The 17,427-nt window shown below is 43.5% G+C and overlaps 21 non-coding genes across 21 annotated transcripts; 4 read left to right on the top strand and 17 right to left on the bottom strand.

Moving 5' to 3' along the window:
• Positions 1–317: 317 nt before the first annotated feature.
• On the bottom strand, positions 318–389 carry TRNAT-UGU (transfer RNA threonine (anticodon UGU)). The gene has a single exon. It is a non-coding gene; the product is annotated as a tRNA-Thr (tRNA).
• Positions 390–852: 463 nt separating this feature from the next.
• TRNAS-GCU (transfer RNA serine (anticodon GCU)) lies at positions 853–929 on the bottom strand. Its single transcript has one exon. It is a non-coding gene; the product is annotated as a tRNA-Ser (tRNA).
• A 480-nt stretch (positions 930–1,409) lies between these two features.
• On the top strand, positions 1,410–1,504 carry TRNAI-UAU (transfer RNA isoleucine (anticodon UAU)). The gene is made up of 2 exons: positions 1,410–1,447; positions 1,469–1,504. It is a non-coding gene; the product is annotated as a tRNA-Ile (tRNA).
• Positions 1,505–2,996: 1,492 nt separating this feature from the next.
• TRNAT-UGU (transfer RNA threonine (anticodon UGU)) lies at positions 2,997–3,068 on the bottom strand. The gene has a single exon. It is a non-coding gene; the product is annotated as a tRNA-Thr (tRNA).
• Positions 3,069–3,614: 546 nt separating this feature from the next.
• TRNAS-GCU (transfer RNA serine (anticodon GCU)) lies at positions 3,615–3,696 on the bottom strand. Its single transcript has one exon. It is a non-coding gene; the product is annotated as a tRNA-Ser (tRNA).
• Positions 3,697–4,370: 674 nt separating this feature from the next.
• Positions 4,371–4,442, bottom strand: TRNAT-UGU (transfer RNA threonine (anticodon UGU)). Its single transcript has one exon. It is a non-coding gene; the product is annotated as a tRNA-Thr (tRNA).
• Positions 4,443–4,907: 465 nt separating this feature from the next.
• On the bottom strand, positions 4,908–4,984 carry TRNAS-GCU (transfer RNA serine (anticodon GCU)). Its single transcript has one exon. It is a non-coding gene; the product is annotated as a tRNA-Ser (tRNA).
• Positions 4,985–5,464: 480 nt separating this feature from the next.
• Positions 5,465–5,559, top strand: TRNAI-UAU (transfer RNA isoleucine (anticodon UAU)). The gene is made up of 2 exons: positions 5,465–5,502; positions 5,524–5,559. It is a non-coding gene; the product is annotated as a tRNA-Ile (tRNA).
• A 1,492-nt stretch (positions 5,560–7,051) lies between these two features.
• On the bottom strand, positions 7,052–7,123 carry TRNAT-CGU (transfer RNA threonine (anticodon CGU)). Its single transcript has one exon. It is a non-coding gene; the product is annotated as a tRNA-Thr (tRNA).
• Positions 7,124–7,669: 546 nt separating this feature from the next.
• TRNAS-GCU (transfer RNA serine (anticodon GCU)) lies at positions 7,670–7,751 on the bottom strand. Its single transcript has one exon. It is a non-coding gene; the product is annotated as a tRNA-Ser (tRNA).
• A 687-nt stretch (positions 7,752–8,438) lies between these two features.
• Positions 8,439–8,510, bottom strand: TRNAT-UGU (transfer RNA threonine (anticodon UGU)). The gene has a single exon. It is a non-coding gene; the product is annotated as a tRNA-Thr (tRNA).
• Positions 8,511–8,975: 465 nt separating this feature from the next.
• On the bottom strand, positions 8,976–9,052 carry TRNAS-GCU (transfer RNA serine (anticodon GCU)). Its single transcript has one exon. It is a non-coding gene; the product is annotated as a tRNA-Ser (tRNA).
• Positions 9,053–9,532: 480 nt separating this feature from the next.
• TRNAI-UAU (transfer RNA isoleucine (anticodon UAU)) lies at positions 9,533–9,627 on the top strand. The gene is made up of 2 exons: positions 9,533–9,570; positions 9,592–9,627. It is a non-coding gene; the product is annotated as a tRNA-Ile (tRNA).
• Positions 9,628–11,119: 1,492 nt separating this feature from the next.
• Positions 11,120–11,191, bottom strand: TRNAT-UGU (transfer RNA threonine (anticodon UGU)). The gene has a single exon. It is a non-coding gene; the product is annotated as a tRNA-Thr (tRNA).
• Positions 11,192–11,738: 547 nt separating this feature from the next.
• Positions 11,739–11,820, bottom strand: TRNAS-GCU (transfer RNA serine (anticodon GCU)). Its single transcript has one exon. It is a non-coding gene; the product is annotated as a tRNA-Ser (tRNA).
• A 687-nt stretch (positions 11,821–12,507) lies between these two features.
• TRNAT-UGU (transfer RNA threonine (anticodon UGU)) lies at positions 12,508–12,579 on the bottom strand. Its single transcript has one exon. It is a non-coding gene; the product is annotated as a tRNA-Thr (tRNA).
• Positions 12,580–13,591: 1,012 nt separating this feature from the next.
• Positions 13,592–13,686, top strand: TRNAI-UAU (transfer RNA isoleucine (anticodon UAU)). The gene is made up of 2 exons: positions 13,592–13,629; positions 13,651–13,686. It is a non-coding gene; the product is annotated as a tRNA-Ile (tRNA).
• A 1,492-nt stretch (positions 13,687–15,178) lies between these two features.
• On the bottom strand, positions 15,179–15,250 carry TRNAT-UGU (transfer RNA threonine (anticodon UGU)). Its single transcript has one exon. It is a non-coding gene; the product is annotated as a tRNA-Thr (tRNA).
• Positions 15,251–15,796: 546 nt separating this feature from the next.
• Positions 15,797–15,878, bottom strand: TRNAS-GCU (transfer RNA serine (anticodon GCU)). The gene has a single exon. It is a non-coding gene; the product is annotated as a tRNA-Ser (tRNA).
• Positions 15,879–16,565: 687 nt separating this feature from the next.
• On the bottom strand, positions 16,566–16,637 carry TRNAT-UGU (transfer RNA threonine (anticodon UGU)). Its single transcript has one exon. It is a non-coding gene; the product is annotated as a tRNA-Thr (tRNA).
• A 465-nt stretch (positions 16,638–17,102) lies between these two features.
• Positions 17,103–17,179, bottom strand: TRNAS-GCU (transfer RNA serine (anticodon GCU)). The gene has a single exon. It is a non-coding gene; the product is annotated as a tRNA-Ser (tRNA).
• Positions 17,180–17,427: the final 248 nt, after the last annotated feature.

Here is a 17,427-nt window from a genome sequence, read left to right on the forward strand (position 1 = left end):
ATGGCAATAACCCTTTTCCAATTAAATTTTGCCACATCAACGTCCCTGAAAATAGAGAAAGGCGTGCAACCCAGAACCGCTGTACTGTTCAATAGAGTAAGGGCTTCACCGTGATCATCTGCATCTGTCATCACAAGATTATCAAGGTCTTTTTCTTGAAGAAATTAGGTCCAGAAAGCCGACCTTCCCCACAGACTATTCAGACACCTTGCGCTTGTGGCTTTGTTATAGGCCCGAATCCATTGGTAAAAGGTTGCACAGGTACAATGTGCAATATCAGTTCCTATTCAACAATGTTCAAGAAAATTACCATTTGGAGGCCCTGATGAGGATCGAACTCACGACCCCTGGTTTACAAGACCAGTGCTCTGCCACTGAGCTACAGAGCCCCTCAGGTTCACGCATAACAGCAACACAACGAGCACACAACATGATGTTTACTGGGTAGACATATTTGAAGGGTGTGTGAGAATGTATGTATATGATTGTGATTTGACCTGTTTTTTTCTGGCCGATTTTTTGAGGAGCAGCTAATTTGTGCGTATTCCGCGCAATTTTAGGGTGACTAATGAGGAGATGTGATGCGTGAAAGTTGAAAAAAACATGTACATGGCAGCAGAGAGACAATATGGATATTACCTTTGCTTTTTTAAATTTCTATCCGGATTCTGGCTCAAAGGGTAGTCAAGCACAGCAGATTGCATTCCTGCCAGTAACACGACAACCTTGTTTGTGTCCTTCTTAATCAACTAACATGCATATTTTCACTTTTGTCTGTATGTTCTTTGAAAGCCAATGGCAATGGTGCTTAGAGCAATGCAGATGTTTAAAAAAGATTTCAAAAGTTAAAATCGACGAAGGTGGGATTCGAACCCACGCGTGTACAGCAGATTAGCAGTCCATCGCCTTAACCACTCGGCCACCTCGTCTACAGGGATTATGTTAGGCATTCAAGTCTTTACAGGTAATAACACAAACATCTTCAAAATAGAACCACAATGCGTTCCTTGTTGAGGTACATCCAGCCGTTTGCAGGAAAACTGCCTCACTTGCTGTTGAGAAAAATTCATCAAAGTCCTGGGGTGTTTATAGGCATCGCCAAGATGACATTGGGAGGTGTTTCAATTGACACGTGTTGAATATGAGGAAGAGCATCATGCTGGCTCCAGTGGCACTGCCTGCAGCATGACAAAAATGTAGAAGGGACATTTGACTGCACCATTGGCTGAACATCAGTGGCAAAGTGTATATCAGGCTAAAAGGCAAGCTCCAGTGGCACAATATGGGCACTACAAGGCACCCATAATTTGGTGTCAGCTAAAAAGACAATGCCAGAGCTTGTGGGTGCTTTTGTACACTTGTGTGTGTGTTTGTGGGTGTAGTTTCATGTCGAAAACCAAAACACAGCAGCTCCAGTGGCGCAATCGGTTAGCACGCGGTACTTATACAGCAGTACATGCAGTGAGCAATGCCGAGGTTGTGAGTTCAAGCCTCACCTGGAGCAACTTTGGAACTATTTACTAATTCACCTCAAAACTGAATTATTGAACCAATAAATGTTCCGGACATTTTTTGGTTCACCTCAAGGTTTCCTTGATTGTCAGTTAATGTTGTATGACAGCTCCTCTGCCTTTTAGACATGGAATACTCATTGCAAGTTATTTATGGGGTGTTTGCGCTTTAAATACAGCTACGGAGGGTTTTTGAAAATAGAACAGAAAATAAAAAATGTCAACTGTTATTATACTCCATTTTCTGCTGAGCACCACTTACGGAAGACATTTGTAAAGGTAGAAAAAGGGTTACTGGAGTAGGATCCAGGAGACAATATCAACTTACAAAGAATAATGTTGTCTATTTACTGCATTATCGCCTTTGAAGCAAACCTCTGAGAATAAATACCCTTTCACTAATCAGGCAGTCACTTTGATAAAATCAAGCAGAACAAGGATGCTGATAGGAACTCGCCTCATTTGCATATGGGCTAGGGCTTCTGGGAGCCATGAGAATTAGGAGTTGAAGGTTTTGCAGATCGAGATTGCTAAAGGGCTGGGCATTTGCACAGACCTCTCCATGCCTGATTGGTGCCGAAGGTTAGTTGCAAGTGGTCCCCTGCTCACCCTACCTTACACAGGGCCATGCCCAGTTAGGCCCCTCAGGGCTAGGCCCGGCAGGGCTAAACCCGGCGTTTGTCAGGGGAAGTGGAAGTGCCTGGACCCCTGCTCATCATACCTCAGAATCTGGTCTAGATATTGCAGACATGGGGAATGGTGCTTATATCCCATTGACAGCGCCCACAAGCTGCATACTAATAGCCAATGATGTGTGAATGCGGTCAGGGTAGCAGACATATAGAACAATTGGGTGGGTTCGCTTCCGAACTGGATGCACAGGAGCAGGAGAGAATGGCTGTTGGCGATGTATGCAACTTGCTCTGCGTGAACACATCTACCGACCCCTTCCCCTACACACACGGGCACATACACACACACACACACATAGCCATTGGAGCTATGCAGAGCTAATCAGAAAGATTGGTAATCATTAGAACATGAAAGATATGTGTTCATTTTTTATTAAACTTGTGGACTCCCGCAGAAACGGAGGGACTCACATCTCTAATTGAGGCTTGCTTACCTCTATACAAATGTGTTTGCTGGCTGTCTTTCTTCAACTGGTATGTGCGGTTGTGTCTGACTTTGTCTTTCAACACGCCTGGCACGTTTACATTATCAAAGAGATGATTGTATGGAGATGGGGAACACCCCTCCGTTGCATTGTGAACTTGAACAGTCTTTTCACCAAAGCAGCTACATGCGACATTGCAAGGTTTTTGTCAGTCTTTGCCTGAAAACATTAGGCCTTCCTCTCGAACTCTATTTCACTCCTTCTGTGGAAGACTTCAATTATGAGGATGCATCCCGTCATAAAAGGTTCTCTGTAGATGGTGCAACTCTGGCTTCTCTTCCCCGTGCTTTTTGAAAATAATCCGCCCGAGGCCCTGATGAGGTTTGAACTCATGACCCCTGGTTTACAAGACCAGTGCTCTGCCACTGAGCTACAAGGCCACCTGCTGTTTGCTCACAGCCAACAACAGAAAGTGCAAAGAAACCATGGGTTTTACCTAGGTAGATCTCCAGGTATATGAATTTCTGGTTGTGTAAAAATGGCTGTATATCTCTGCATGTGTTCAGTACGTCATCATACATCTGATTTGCGAAAGCGTGTGTGCTTATGTTGGTGATACATTGTCGGTATGCGTTTGAGTATGTACTTTTACGGGTATGTATGTATTGAGTAGGATGCTGAACAGGTTCATGAGTTTAGATAGCAGGTCAGAATGATGGCAAAAGGAACATGTAAAAGGCAGACAACTAAAAGAAAAAAGAATTTGGGATGTAAGCTTGGGAATTTACTAACTGCGCTGATTTTGGCTCCTATAGTAGTAAAGAATGGAAACCTACGAGGAAAGTCTTTGACTAATTTCATTCTCCGCCTGCACCAATGAACTTATTTTTACATCTCTATTTCCATATCTGTACTCATTCCTGTCTTTCACAGGGAGGTTGAAAGACTTTGGTCTATGTTTAAATGCAGACTATAAAGAAAAAATACGACGAAGGTGGGATTCGAACCCACGCGTGCAGAGCACAATGGATTAGCAGTCCATCGCCTTAACCACTCGGCCACCTCGTCTGTTTGGGAACGGTGCTCGAGTCCCATGCTTAAAGAAGAGATAAAACAATGGTGGTGCAAAGTCAGTGAAAAATAGATCATGTTTGTCATAGTAGAAACAAGATCGTTGACTCGTTCTTCCTTACCCGGCCATTGATAGATAAACACATCAAGTTGAAGTTCAGAAAAATATAACAAGAGCTCCTGGAGGGTTCACAACACTAATCCAGAGGAAGGTGCTTGAGCTTCCGTATGGCACACCATTAGTAGTAAAACCAGCATAACGCAAGCTCCAGTTTCCCAGTGTTTGGCATCATTCAACGTTTCCAGCCAAGATCAAAGTTCAGATGCTGCTGCTTCCTGTGATGTCATTGAATTTAAATAGTGAGTGATGGCAATAACCCTTTTCCAATTAAATTTTGCCACATCAACGTCCCTGAAAATAGAGAAAGGCGTGCAACCCAGAACCGCTGTACTGTTCAATAGAGTAAGGGCTTCACCGTGATCATCTGTCATCACAAGATTATCAAGGTCTTTTTCTTGAAGAAATTAGGTCCAGAAAGCCGACCTTCCCCACAGACTATTCAGACACCTTGCGCTTGTGGCTTTGTTATAGGCCCGAATCCATTGGTAAAAGGTTGCACAGGTACAATATCAGTTCCTATTCAACAATGTTCAAGAAAATTACCATTTGGAGGCCCTGATGAGGATCGAACTCACGACCCCTGGTTTACAAGACCAGTGCTCTGCCACTGAGCTACAGAGCCCCTCAGGTGATAACGCATAACAGCAACACAACGAGCACACAACATGATGTTTACTGGGTAGACATATTTGAAGGGTGTGTGAGAATGTATGTATATGATTGTGATTTGACCTGTTTTTTTCTGGCCGATTTTTTGAGGAGCAGCTAATTTGTGCGTATTCCGCGCAATTTTAGGGTGACTAATGAGGAGATGTGATGCGTGAAAGTTGAAAAAAACATGTACATGGCAGCAGAGAGACAATATGGATATTACCTTTGCTTTTTTAAATTTCTATCCGGATTCTGGCTCAAAGGGTAGTCAAGCAGAGCAGATTGCATTCCTGCCAGTAACACGACAACCTTGTTTGTGTCCTTCTTAATCAACTAACATGCATATTTTCACTTTTGTCTGTATGTTCTTTGAAAGCCAATGGCAATGGTGCTTAGAGCAATGCAGATGTTTAAAAAAGATTTCAAAAGTTAAAATCGACGAAGGTGGGATTCGAACCCACGCGTGTACAGCAGATTAGCAGTCCATCGCCTTAACCACTCGGCCACCTCGTCTACAGGGATTATGTTAGGCATTCAAGTCTTTACAGGTAATAACACAAACATCTTCAAAATAGAACCACAATGCGTTCCTTGTTGAGGTACATCCAGCCGTTTGCAGGAAAACTGCCTCACTTGCTGTTGAGAAAAATTCATCAAAGTCCTGGGGTGTTTATAGGCATCGCCAAGATGACATTGGGAGGTGTTTCAATTGACACGTGTTGAATATGAGGAAGAGCATCATGCTGGCTCCAGTGGCACTGCCTGCAGCATGACAAAAATGTAGAAGGGACATTTGACTGCACCATTGGCTGAACATCAGTGGCAAAGTGTATATCAGGCTAAAAGGTAAGCTCCAGTGGCACAATATGGGCACTACAAGGCACCCATAATTTGGTGTCAGCTAAAAAGACAATGCCAGAGCTTGTGGGTGCTTTTGTACACTTGTGTGTGTGTTTGTGGGTGTAGTTTCATGTCGAAAACCAAAACACAGCAGCTCCAGTGGCGCAATCGGTTAGCGCGTGGTACTTATACAGCAGTACATGCAGTGAGCAATGCCGAGGTTCTGAGTTCAAGCCTCACCTGGAGCAACTTTGGAACTTTTTACTAATTCACCTCAAAACTGAATTATTGAACCAATAAATGTTCTGGACATTTTTTGGTTCACCTCAAGGTTTCCTTGATTGTCAGTTAATGTTGTATGACAGCTCCTCTGCCTTTTAGACATGGAATACTCATTGCAAGTTATTTATGGGGTGTTTGCGCTTTAAATACAGCTACGGAGGTTTTTTTTAAATAGAACAGAAAATAAAAAATGTCAACTGTTATTATACTCCATTTTCTGCTGAGCACCACTTACGGAAGACATTTGTAAAGGTAGAAAAAGGGTTACTGGAGTAGGATCCAGGAGACAATATCAACTTACAAAGAATAATGTTGTCTATTTACTGCATTATCGCCTTTGAAGCAAACCTCTGAGAATAAATACCCTTTCACTAATCAGGCAGTCACTTTGATAAAATCAAGCAGAACAAGGATGCTGATAGGAACTCGCCTCATTTGCATATGGGCTAGGGCTTCTGGGAGCCATGAGAATTAGGAGTTGAAGGTTTTGCAGATCGAGATTGCTAAAGGGCTGGGCATTTGCACAGACCTCTCCATGCCTGATTGGTGCCGAAGGTCAGTTGCAAGTGGTCCCCTGCTCACCCTACCTTACACAGGGCCATGCCCAGTTAGGCCCCTCAGGGCTAGGCCTGGCAGGGCTAAGCCCGGCGTTTGTCAGGCGAAGTGGAAGTGCCTGGACCCCTGCTCATCATACCTCAGAATCTGGTCTAGCTATTGCAGACATGGGGAATGGTGCTTATATCCCATTGACAGCGCCCACAAGCTGCATACTAATAGCCAATGATGTGTGAATGCGGTCAGGGTAGCAGACATATAGAACAATTGGGTGGGTTCGCTTCCGAACTGGATGCACAGGAGCAGGAGAGAATGGCTGTTGGCGATGTATGCAACTTGCTCTGCGTGAACACATCTACCGACCCCTTCCCCTACACACACGGGCACATACACACACACACACACATAGCCATTGGAGCTATGCAGAGCTAATCAGAAAGATTGGTAATCATTAGAACATGAAAGATATGTGTTCATTTTTTATTAAACTTGTGGACTCCCGCAGAAACGGAGGGACTCACATCTCTAATTGAGGCTTGCTTACCTCTATACAAATGTGTTTGCTGGCTGTCTTTCTTCAACTGGTATGTGCGGTTGTGTCTGTCTTTGTCTTTCAACACGCCTGGCACGTTTACATTATCAAAGAGATGATTGTATGGAGATGGGGAACACCCCTCCGTTGCATTGTGAACTTGAACAGTCTTTTCACCAAAGCAGCTACATGCGACATTGCAAGGTTTTTGTCAGTCTTTGCCTGAAAACATTAGGCCTTCCTCTCGAACTCTATTTCACTCCTTCTGTGGAAGACTTCAATTATGAGGATGCATCCCGTCATAAAAGGTTCTCTGTAGATGGTGCAACTCTGGCTTCTCTTCCCCGTGCTTTTTGAAAATAATCCGCCCGAGGCCCTGATGATGTTTGAACTCATGACCCCTGGTTTACGAGACCAGTGCTCTGCCACTGAGCTACAAGGCCACCTGCTGCTTGCTCACAGCCAACAACAGAAAGTGCAAAGAAACCATGGGTTTTACCTAGGTAGATCTCCAGGTATATGAATTTCTGGTTGTGTAAAAATGGCTGTATATCTCTGCATGTGTTCAGTACGTCATCATACATCTGATTTGCGAAAGCGTGTGTGCTTATGTTGGTGATACATTGTCGGTATGCGTTTGAGTATGTACTTTTACGGGTATGTATGTATTGAGTAGGATGCTGAACAGGTTCATGAGTTTAGATAGCAGGTCAGAATGATGGCAAAAGGAACATGTAAAAGGCAGACAACTAAAAGAAAAAAGAATTTGGGATGTAAGCTTGGGAATTTACTAACTGCGCTGATTTTGGCTCCTATAATAGTAAAGAATGGAAACCTACGAGGAAAGTCTTTGACTAATTTCATTCTCCGCCTGCACCAATGAACTTATTTTTACATCTCTATTTCCATATCTGTACTCATTCCTGTCTTTCACAGGGAGGTTGAAAGACTTTGGTCTATGTTTAAATGCAGACTATAAAGAAAAAATACGACGAAGGTGGGATTCGAACCCACGCGTGCAGAGCACAATGGATTAGCAGTCCATCGCCTTAACCACTCGGCCACCTCGTCTGTTTGGGAACGGTGCTCGAGTCCCATGCTTAAAGAAGAGACAAAACAATGGTGGTGCAAAGTCAGTGAAAAATAGATCATGTTTGTCATAGTAGAAACAAGATCGTTGACTCGTTCTTCCTTACCCGGCCATTGATAGATAAACACATCAAGTTGAAGTTCAGAAAAATATAACAAGAGCTCCTGGAGGGTTCACAACACTAATCCAGAGGAAGGTGCTTGAGCTTCCGTATGGCACACCATTAGTAGTAAAACCAGCATAACGCAAGCTCCAGTTTCCCAGTGTTTGGCATCATTCAACGTTTCCAGCCAAGATCAAAGTTCAGATGCTGCTGCTTCCTGTGATGTCATTGAATTTAAATAGTGAGTGATGGCAATAACCCTTTTCCAATTAAATTTTGCCACATCAACGTCCCTGAAAATAGAGAAAGGCGTGCAACCCAGAACCGCTGTACTGTTCAATAGAGTAAGGGCTTCACCGTGATCATCTGCATCTGTCATCACAAGATTATCAAGGTCTTTTTCTTGAAGAAATTAGGTCCAGAAAGCCGACCTTCCCCACAGACTATTCAGACACCTTGCGCTTGTGGCTTTGTTATAGGCCCGAATCCATTGGTAAAAGGTTGCACAGGTACAATGTGCAATATCAGTTCCTATTCAACAATGTTCAAGAAAACTACCATTTGGAGGCCCTGATGAGGATCGAACTCACGACCCCTGGTTTACAAGACCAGTGCTCTGCCACTGAGCTACAGAGCCCCTCAGGTTATGACGCATAACAGCAACACAACGAGCACACAACATGATGTTTACTGGGTAGACATATTTGAAGGGTGTGTGAGAATGTATGTATATGATTGTGATTTGACCTGTTTTTTTCTGGCCGATTTTTTGAGGAGCAGCTAATTTGTGCGTATTCCGCGCAATTTTAGGGTGACTAATGAGGAGATGTGATGCGTGAAAGTTGAAAAAAACATGTACATGGCAGCAGAGAGACAATATGGATATTACCTTTGCTTTTTTAAATTTCTATCCGGATTCTGGCTCAAAGGGTAGTCAAGCACAGCAGATTGCATTCCTGCCAGTAACACGACAACCTTGTTTGTGTCCTTCTTAATCAACTAACATGCATATTTTCACTTTTGTCTGTATGTTCTTTGAAAGCCAATGGCAATGGTGCTTAGAGCAATGCAGATGTTTAAAAAAGATTTCAAAAGTTAAAATCGACGAAGGTGGGATTCAAACCCACGCGTGTACAGCAGATTAGCAGTCCATCGCCTTAACCACTCAGCCACCTCGTCTACAGGGATTATGTTAGGCATTCAAGTCTTTACAGGTAATAACACAAACATCTTCAAAATAGAACCACAATGCGTTCCTTGTTGAGGTACATCCAGCCGTTTGCAGGAAAACTGCCTCACTTGCTGTTGAGAAAAATTCATCAAAGTCCTGGGGTGTTTATAGGCATCGCCAAGATGACATTGGGAGGTGTTTCAATTGACACGTGTTGAATATGAGGAAGAGCATCATGCTGGCTCCAGTGGCACTGCCTGCAGCATGACAAAAATGTAGAAGGGACATTTGACTGCACCATTGGCTGAACATCAGTGGCAAAGTGTATATCAGGCTAAAAGGTAAGCTCCAGTGGCACAATATGGGCACTACAAGGCACCCATAATTTGGTGTCAGCTAAAAAGACAATGCCAGAGCTTGTGGGTGCTTTTGTACACTTGTGTGTGTGTTTGTGGGTGTAGTTTCATGTCGAAAACCAAAACACAGCAGCTCCAGTGGCGCAATCGGTTAGCGCGCGGTACTTATACAGCAGTACATGCAGTGAGCAATGCCGAGGTTGTGAGTTCAAGCCTCACCTGGAGCAACTTTGGAACTATTTACTAATTCACCTCAAAACTGAATTATTGAACCAATAAATGTTCCGGACATTTTTTGGTTCACCTCAAGGTTTCCTTGATTGTCAGTTAATGTTGTATGACAGCTCCTCTGCCTTTTAGACATGGAATACTCATTGCAAGTTATTTATGGGGTGTTTGCGCTTTAAATACAGCTACGGAAGGTTTTTGAAAATAGAACAGAAAATAAAAAATGTCAACTGTTATTATACTCCATTTTCTGCTGAGCACCACTTACGGAAGACATTTGTAAAGGTAGAAAAAGGGTTACTGGAGTAGGATCCAGGAGACAATATCAACTTACAAAGAATAATGTTGTCTATTTACTGCATTATCGCCTTTGAAGCAAACCTCTGAGAATAAATACCCTTTCACTAATCAGGCAGTCACTTTGATAAAATCAAGCAGAACAAGGATGCTGATAGGAACTCACCTCATTTGCATATGGGCTAGGGCTTCTGGGAGCCATGAGAATTAGGAGTTGAAGGTTTTGCAGATCGAGATTGCTAAAGGGCTGGGCATTTGCACAGACCTCTCCATGCCTGATTGGTGCCGAAGGTTAGTTGCAAGTGGTCCCCTGCTCACCCTACCTTACACAGGGCCATGCCCAGTTAGGCCCCTCAGGGCTAGGCCCGGCAGGGCTAAGCCCGGCGTTTGTCAGGGGAAGTGGAAGTGCCTGGACCCCTGCTCATCATACCTCAGAATCTGGTCTAGATATTGCAGACATGGGGAATGGTGCTTATATCCCATTGACAGCGCCCACAAGCTGCATACTAATAGCCAATGATGTGTGAATGCGGTCAGGGTAGCAGACATATAGAACAATTGGGTGGGTTCGCTTCCAAACTGGATGCACAGGAGCAGGAGAGAATGGCTGTTGGCGATGTATGCAACTTGCTCTGCGTGAACACATCTACCGACCCCTTCCCCTACACACACGGGCACATACACACACACACACACATAGCCATTGGAGCTATGCAGAGCTAATCAGAAAGATTGGTAATCATTAGAACATGAAAGATATGTGTTCATTTTTTATTAAACTTGTGGACTCCCGCAGAAACGGAGGGACTCACATCTCTAATTGAGGCTTGCTTACCTCTATACAAATGTGTTTGCTGGCTGTCTTTCTTCAACTGGTATGTGCGGTTGTGTCTGTCTTTGTCTTTCAACACGCCTGGCACGTTTACATTATCAAAGAGATGATTGTATGGAGATGGGGAACACCCCTCCGTTGCATTGTGAACTTGAACAGTCTTTTCACCAAAGCAGCTACATGCGACATTGCAAGGTTTTTGTCAGTCTTTGCCTGAAAACATTAGGCCTTCCTCTCGAACTCTATTTCACTCCTTCTGTGGAAGACTTCAATTATGAGGATGCATCCCGTCATAAAAGGTTCTCTGTAGATGGTGCAACTCTGGCTTCTCTTCCCCGTGCTTTTTGAAAATAATCCGCCCGAGGCCCTGATGAGGTTTGAACTCATGACCCCTGGTTTACAAGACCAGTGCTCTGCCACTGAGCTACAAGGCCACCTGCTGTTTTGCTCACAGCCAACAACAGAAAGTGCAAAGAAACCATGGGTTTTACCTAGGTAGATCTCCAGGTATATGAATTTCTGGTTGTGTAAAAATGGCTGTATATCTCTGCATGTGTTCAGTACGTCATCATACATCTGATTTGCGAAAGCGTGTGTGCTTATGTTGGTGATACATTGTCGGTATGCGTTTGAGTATGTACTTTTACGGGTATGTATGTATTGAGTAGGATGCTGAACAGGTTCATGAGTTTAGATAGCAGGTCAGAATGATGGCAAAAGGAACATGTAAAAGGCAGACAACTAAAAGAAAAAAGAATTTGGGATGTAAGCTTGGGAATTTACTAACTGCGCTGATTTTGGCTCCTATAATAGTAAAGAATGGAAACCTACGAGGAAAGTCTTTGACTAATTTCATTCTCCGCCTGCACCAATGAACTTATTTTTACATCTCTATTTCCATATCTGTACTCATTCCTGTCTTTCACAGGGAGGTTGAAAGACTTTGGTCTATGTTTAAATGCAGACTATAAAGAAAAAATACGAAGAAGGTGGGATTCGAACCCACGCGTGCAGAGCACAATGGATTAGCAGTCCATCGCCTTAACCACTCGGCCACCTCGTCTGTTTGGGAACGGTGCTCGAGTCCCATGCTTAAAGAAGAGATAAAACAATGGTGGTGCAAAGTCAGTGAAAAATAGATCATGTTTGTCATAGTAGAAACAAGATCGTTGACTCGTTCTTCCTTACCCGGCCATTGATAGATAAACACATCAAGTTGAAGTTCAGAAAAATATAACAAGAGCTCCTAGAGGGTTCACAACACTAATCCAGAGGAAGGTGCTTGAGCTTCCGTATGGCACACCATTAGTAGTAAAACCAGCATAACGCAAGCTCCAGTTTCCCAGTGTTTGGCATCATTCAACGTTTCCAGCCAAGATCAAAGTTCAGATGCTGCTGCTTCCTGTGATGTCATTGAATTTAAATAGTGAGTGATGGCAATAACCCTTTTCCAATTAAATTTTGCCACATCAACGTCCCTGAAAATAGAGAAAGGCGTGCAACCCAGAACCGCTGTACTGTTCAATAGAGTAAGGGCTTCACCGTGATCATCTGCATCTGTCATCACAAGATTATCAAGGTCTTTTTCTTGAAGAAATTAGGTCCAGAAAGCCGACCTTCCCCACAGACTATTCAGACACCTTGCGCTTGTGGCTTTGTTATAGGCCCGAATCCATTGGTAAAAGGTTGCACAGGTACAATGTGCAATATCAGTTCCTATTCAACAATGTTCAAGAAAATTACCATTTGGAGGCCCTGATGAGGATCGAACTCACGACCCCTGGTTTACAAGACCAGTGCTCTGCCACTGAGCTACAGAGCCCCTCAGGTTATGACGCATAACAGCAACACAACGAGCACACAACATGATGTTTACTGGGTAGACATATTTGAAGGGTGTGTGAGAATGTATGTATATGATTGTGATTTGACCTGTTTTTTTCTGGGCGATTTTTTGAGGAGCAGCTAATTTGTGCGTATTCCGCGCAATTTTAGGGTGACTAATGAGGAGATGTGATGCGTGAAAGTTGAAAAAAACATGTACATGGCAGCAGAGAGACAATATGGATATTACCTTTGCTTTTTTAAATTTCTATCCGGATTCTGGCTCAAAGGGTAGTCAAGCACAGCAGATTGCATTCCTGCCAGTAACACGACAACCTTGTTTGTGTCCTTCTTAATCAACTAACATGCATATTTTCACTTTTGTCTGTATGTTCTTTGAAAGCCATTGGCAATGGTGCTTAGAGCAATGCAGATGTTTAAAAAAGATTTCAAAAGTTAAAATCGACGAAGGTGGGACGCGTGTACAGCAGATTAGCAGTCCATCGCCTTAACCACTCGGCCACCTCGTCTACAGGGATTATGTTAGGCATTCAAGTCTTTACAGGTAATAACACAAACATCTTCAAAATAGAACCACAATGCGTTCCTTGTTGAGGTACATCCAGCCGTTTGCAGGAAAACTGCCTCACTTGCTGTTGAGAAAAATTCATCAAAGTCCTGGGGTGTTTATAGGCATCGCCAAGATGACATTGGGAGGTGTTTCAATTGACACGTGTTGAATATGAGGAAGAGCATCATGCTGGCTCCAGTGGCACTGCCTGCAGCATGACAAAAATGTAGAAGGGACATTTGACTGCACCATTGGCTGAACATCAGTGGCAAAGTGTATATCAGGCTAAAAGGTAAGCTCCAGTGGCACAATATGGGCACTACAAGGCACCCATAATTTGGTGTCAGCTAAAAAGACAATGCCAGAGCTTGTGGGTGCTTTTGTACACTTGTGTGTGTGTTTGTGGGTGTAGTTTCATGTCGAAAACCAAAACACAGCAGCTCCAGTGGCGCAATCGGTTAGCGCGCGGTACTTATACAGCAGTACATGCAGTGAGCAATGCCGAGGTTGTGAGTTCAAGCCTCACCTGGAGCAACTTTGGAACTATTTACTAATTCACCTCAAAACTGAATTATTGAACCAATAAATGTTCTGGACATTTTTTGGTTCACCTCAAGGTTTCCTTGATTGTCAGTTAATGTTGTATGACAGCTCCTCTGCGTTTTAGACATGGAATACTCATTGCAAGTTATTTATGGGGTGTTTGCGCTTTAAATACAGCTACGGAGGGTTTTTGAAAATAGAACAGAAAATAAAAAATGTCAACTGTTATTATACTCCATTTTCTGCTGAGCACCACTTACGGAAGACATTTGTAAAGGTAGAAAAAGGGTTACTGGAGTAGGATCCAGGAGACAATATCAACTTACAAAGAATAATGTTGTCTATTTACTGCATTATCGCCTTTGAAGCAAACCTCTGAGAATAAATACCCTTTCACTAATCAGGCAGTCACTTTGATAAAATCAAGCAGAACAAGGATGCTGATAGGAACTCGCCTCATTTGCATATGGGCTAGGGCTTCTGGGAGCCATGAGAATTAGGAGTTGAAGGTTTTGCAGATCGAGATTGCTAAAGGGCTGGGCATTTGCACAGACCTCTCCATGCCTGATTGGTGCCGAAGGTTAGTTGCAAGTGGTCCCCTGCTCACCCTACCTTACACAGGGCCATGCCCAGTTAGGCCCCTCAGGGCTAGGCCCGGCAGGGCTAAGCCCGGCGTTTGTCAGGGGAAGTGGAAGTGCCTGGACCCCTGCTCATCATACCTCAGAATCTGGTCTAGATATTGCAGACATGGGGAATGGTGCTTATATCCCATTGACAGCGCCCACAAGCTGCATACTAATAGCCAATGATGTGTGAATGCGGTCAGGGTAGCAGACATATAGAACAATTGGGTGGGTTCGCTTCCGAACTGGATGCACAGGAGCAGGAGAGAATGGCTGTTGGCGATGTATGCAACTTGCTCTGCGTGAACACATCTACCGACCCCTTCCCCTACACACACGGGCACATACACACACACACACACATAGCCATTGGAGCTATGCAGAGCTAATCAGAAAGATTGGTAATCATTAGAACATGAAAGATATGTGTTCATTTTTTATTAAACTTGTGGACTCCCGCAGAAACGGAGGGACTCACATCTCTAATTGGGGCTTGCTTACCTCTATACAAATGTGTTTGCTGGCTGTCTTTCTTCAACTGGTATGTGCGGTTGTGTCTGTCTTTGTCTTTCAACACGCCTGGCACGTTTACATTATCAAAGAGATGATTGTATGGAGATGGGGAACACCCCTCCGTTGCACTGTGAACTTGAACAGTCTTTTCACCAAAGCAGCTACATGCGACATTGCAAGGTTTTTGTCAGTCTTTGCCTGAAAACATTAGGCCTTCCTCTCGAACTCTATTTCACTCCTTCTGTGGAAGACTTCAATTATGAGGATGCATCCCGTCATAAAAGGTTCTCTGTAGATGGTGCAACTCTGGCTTCTCTTCCCCGTGCTTTTTGAAAATAATCCGCCCGAGGCCCTGATGAGGTTTGAACTCATGACCCCTGGTTTACAAGACCAGTGCTCTGCCACTGAGCTACAAGGCCACCTGCTGTTTGCTCACAGCCAACAACAGAAAGTGCAAAGAAACCATGGGTTTTACCTAGGTAGATCTCCAGGTATATGAATTTCTGGTTGTGTAAAAATGGCTGTATATCTCTGCATGTGTTCAGTACGTCATCATACATCTGATTTGCGAAAGCGTGTGTGCTTATGTTGGTGATACATTGTCGGTATGCGTTTGAGTATGTACTTTTACGGGTATGTATGTATTGAGTAGGATGCTGAACAGGTTCATGAGTTTAGATAGCAGGTCAGAATGATGGCAAAAGGAACAAGTAAAAGGCAGACAACTAAAAGAAAAAAGAATTTGGGATGTAAGCTTGGGAATTTACTAACTGCGCTGATTTTGGCTCCTATAATAGTAAAGAATGGAAACCTACGAGGAAAGTCTTTGACTAATTTCATTCTCCGCCTGCACCAATGAACTTATTTTTACATCTCTATTTCCATATCTGTACTCATTCCTGTCTTTCACAGGGAGGTTGAAAGACTTTGGTCTATGTTTAAATGCAGACTATAAAGAAAAAATACGACGAAGGTGGGATTCGAAACCACGCGTGCAGAGCACAACGGATTAGCAGTCCATCGCCTTAACCACTGGGCCACCTCGTCTGTTTGGGAACGGTGCTCGAGTCCCATGCTTAAAGAAGAGATAAAACAATGGTGGTGCAAAGTCAGTGAAAAATAGATCATGTTTGTCATAGTAGAAACAAGATCGTTGACTCGTTCTTCCTTACCCGGCCATTGATAGATAAACACATCAAGTTGAAGTTCAGAAAAATATAACAAGAGCTCCTGGAGGGTTCACAACACTAATCCAGAGGAAGGTGCTTGAGCTTCCGTATGGCACATCATTAGTAGTAAAACCAGCATAACGCAAGCTCCAGTTTCCCAGTGTTTGGCATCATTCAACGTTTCCAGCCAAGATCAAAGTTCAGATGCTGCTGCTTCCTGTGATGTCATTGAATTTAAATAGTGAGTGATGGCAATAACCCTTTTCCAATTAAATTTTGCCACATCAACGTCCCTGAAAATAGAGAAAGGCGTGCAACCCAGAACCGCTGTACTGTTCAATAGAGTAAGGGCTTCACCGTGATCATCTGCATCTGTCATCACAAGATTATCAAGGTCTTTTTCTTGAAGAAATTAGGTCCAGAAAGCCGACCTTCCCCACAGACTATTCAGACACCTTGCGCTTGTGGCTTTGTTATAGGCTCGAATCCATTGGTAAAAGGTTGCACAGGTACAATGTGCAATATCAGTTCCTATTCAACAATGTTCAAGAAAATTACCATTTGGAGGCCCTGATGAGGATCGAACTCACGACCCCTGGTTTACAAGACCAGTGCTCTGCCACTGAGCTACAGAGCCCCTCAGGTTAGGACGCATAACAGCAACACAACGAGCACACAACATGATGTTTACTGGGTAGACATATTTGAAGGGTGTGTGAGAATGTATGTATATGATTGTGATTTGACCTGTTTTTTTCTGGGCGATTTTTTGAGGAGCAGCTAATTTGTGCGTATTCCGCGCAATTTTAGGGTGACTAATGAGGAGATGTGATGCGTGAAAGTTGAAAAAAACATGTACATGGCAGCAGAGAGACAATATGGATATTACCTTTGCTTTTTTAAATTTCTATCCGGATTCTGGCTCAAAGGGTAGTCAAGCACAGCAGATTGCATTCCTGCCAGTAACACGACAACCTTGTTTGTGTCCTTCTTAATCAACTAACATGCATATTTTCACTTTTGTCTATATGTTCTTTGAAAGCCAATGGCAATGGTGCTTAGAGTAATGCAGATGTTTAAAAAAGATTTCAAAAGTTAAAATCGACGAAGGTGGGATTCGAAACCACGCGTGTACAGCAGATTAGCAGTCCATCGCCTTAACCACTCGGCCACCTCGTCTACAGGGACTATGTTAGGCATTCAAGTCTTTACAGGTAATAACACAAACATCTTCAAAATAGAACCACAATGCGTTCCTTGTTGAGGTACATCCAGCCGTTTGCAGGAAAACTGCCTCACTTGCTGTTGAGAAAAATTCATCAAAGTCCTGGGGTGTTTATAGGCATCGCCAAGATGACATTGGGAGGTGTTTCAATTGACACGTGTTGAATATGAGGAAGAGCATCATGCTGGCTCCAGTGGCACTG

This window comes from Ambystoma mexicanum, chromosome 13 (genome assembly GCF_040938575.1).
Source record: "Ambystoma mexicanum isolate Mex_15411 chromosome 13, UKY_AmexF1_1, whole genome shotgun sequence".
In the NCBI taxonomy this organism is placed as follows: Eukaryota; Metazoa; Chordata; class Amphibia; order Caudata; family Ambystomatidae; genus Ambystoma; species Ambystoma mexicanum.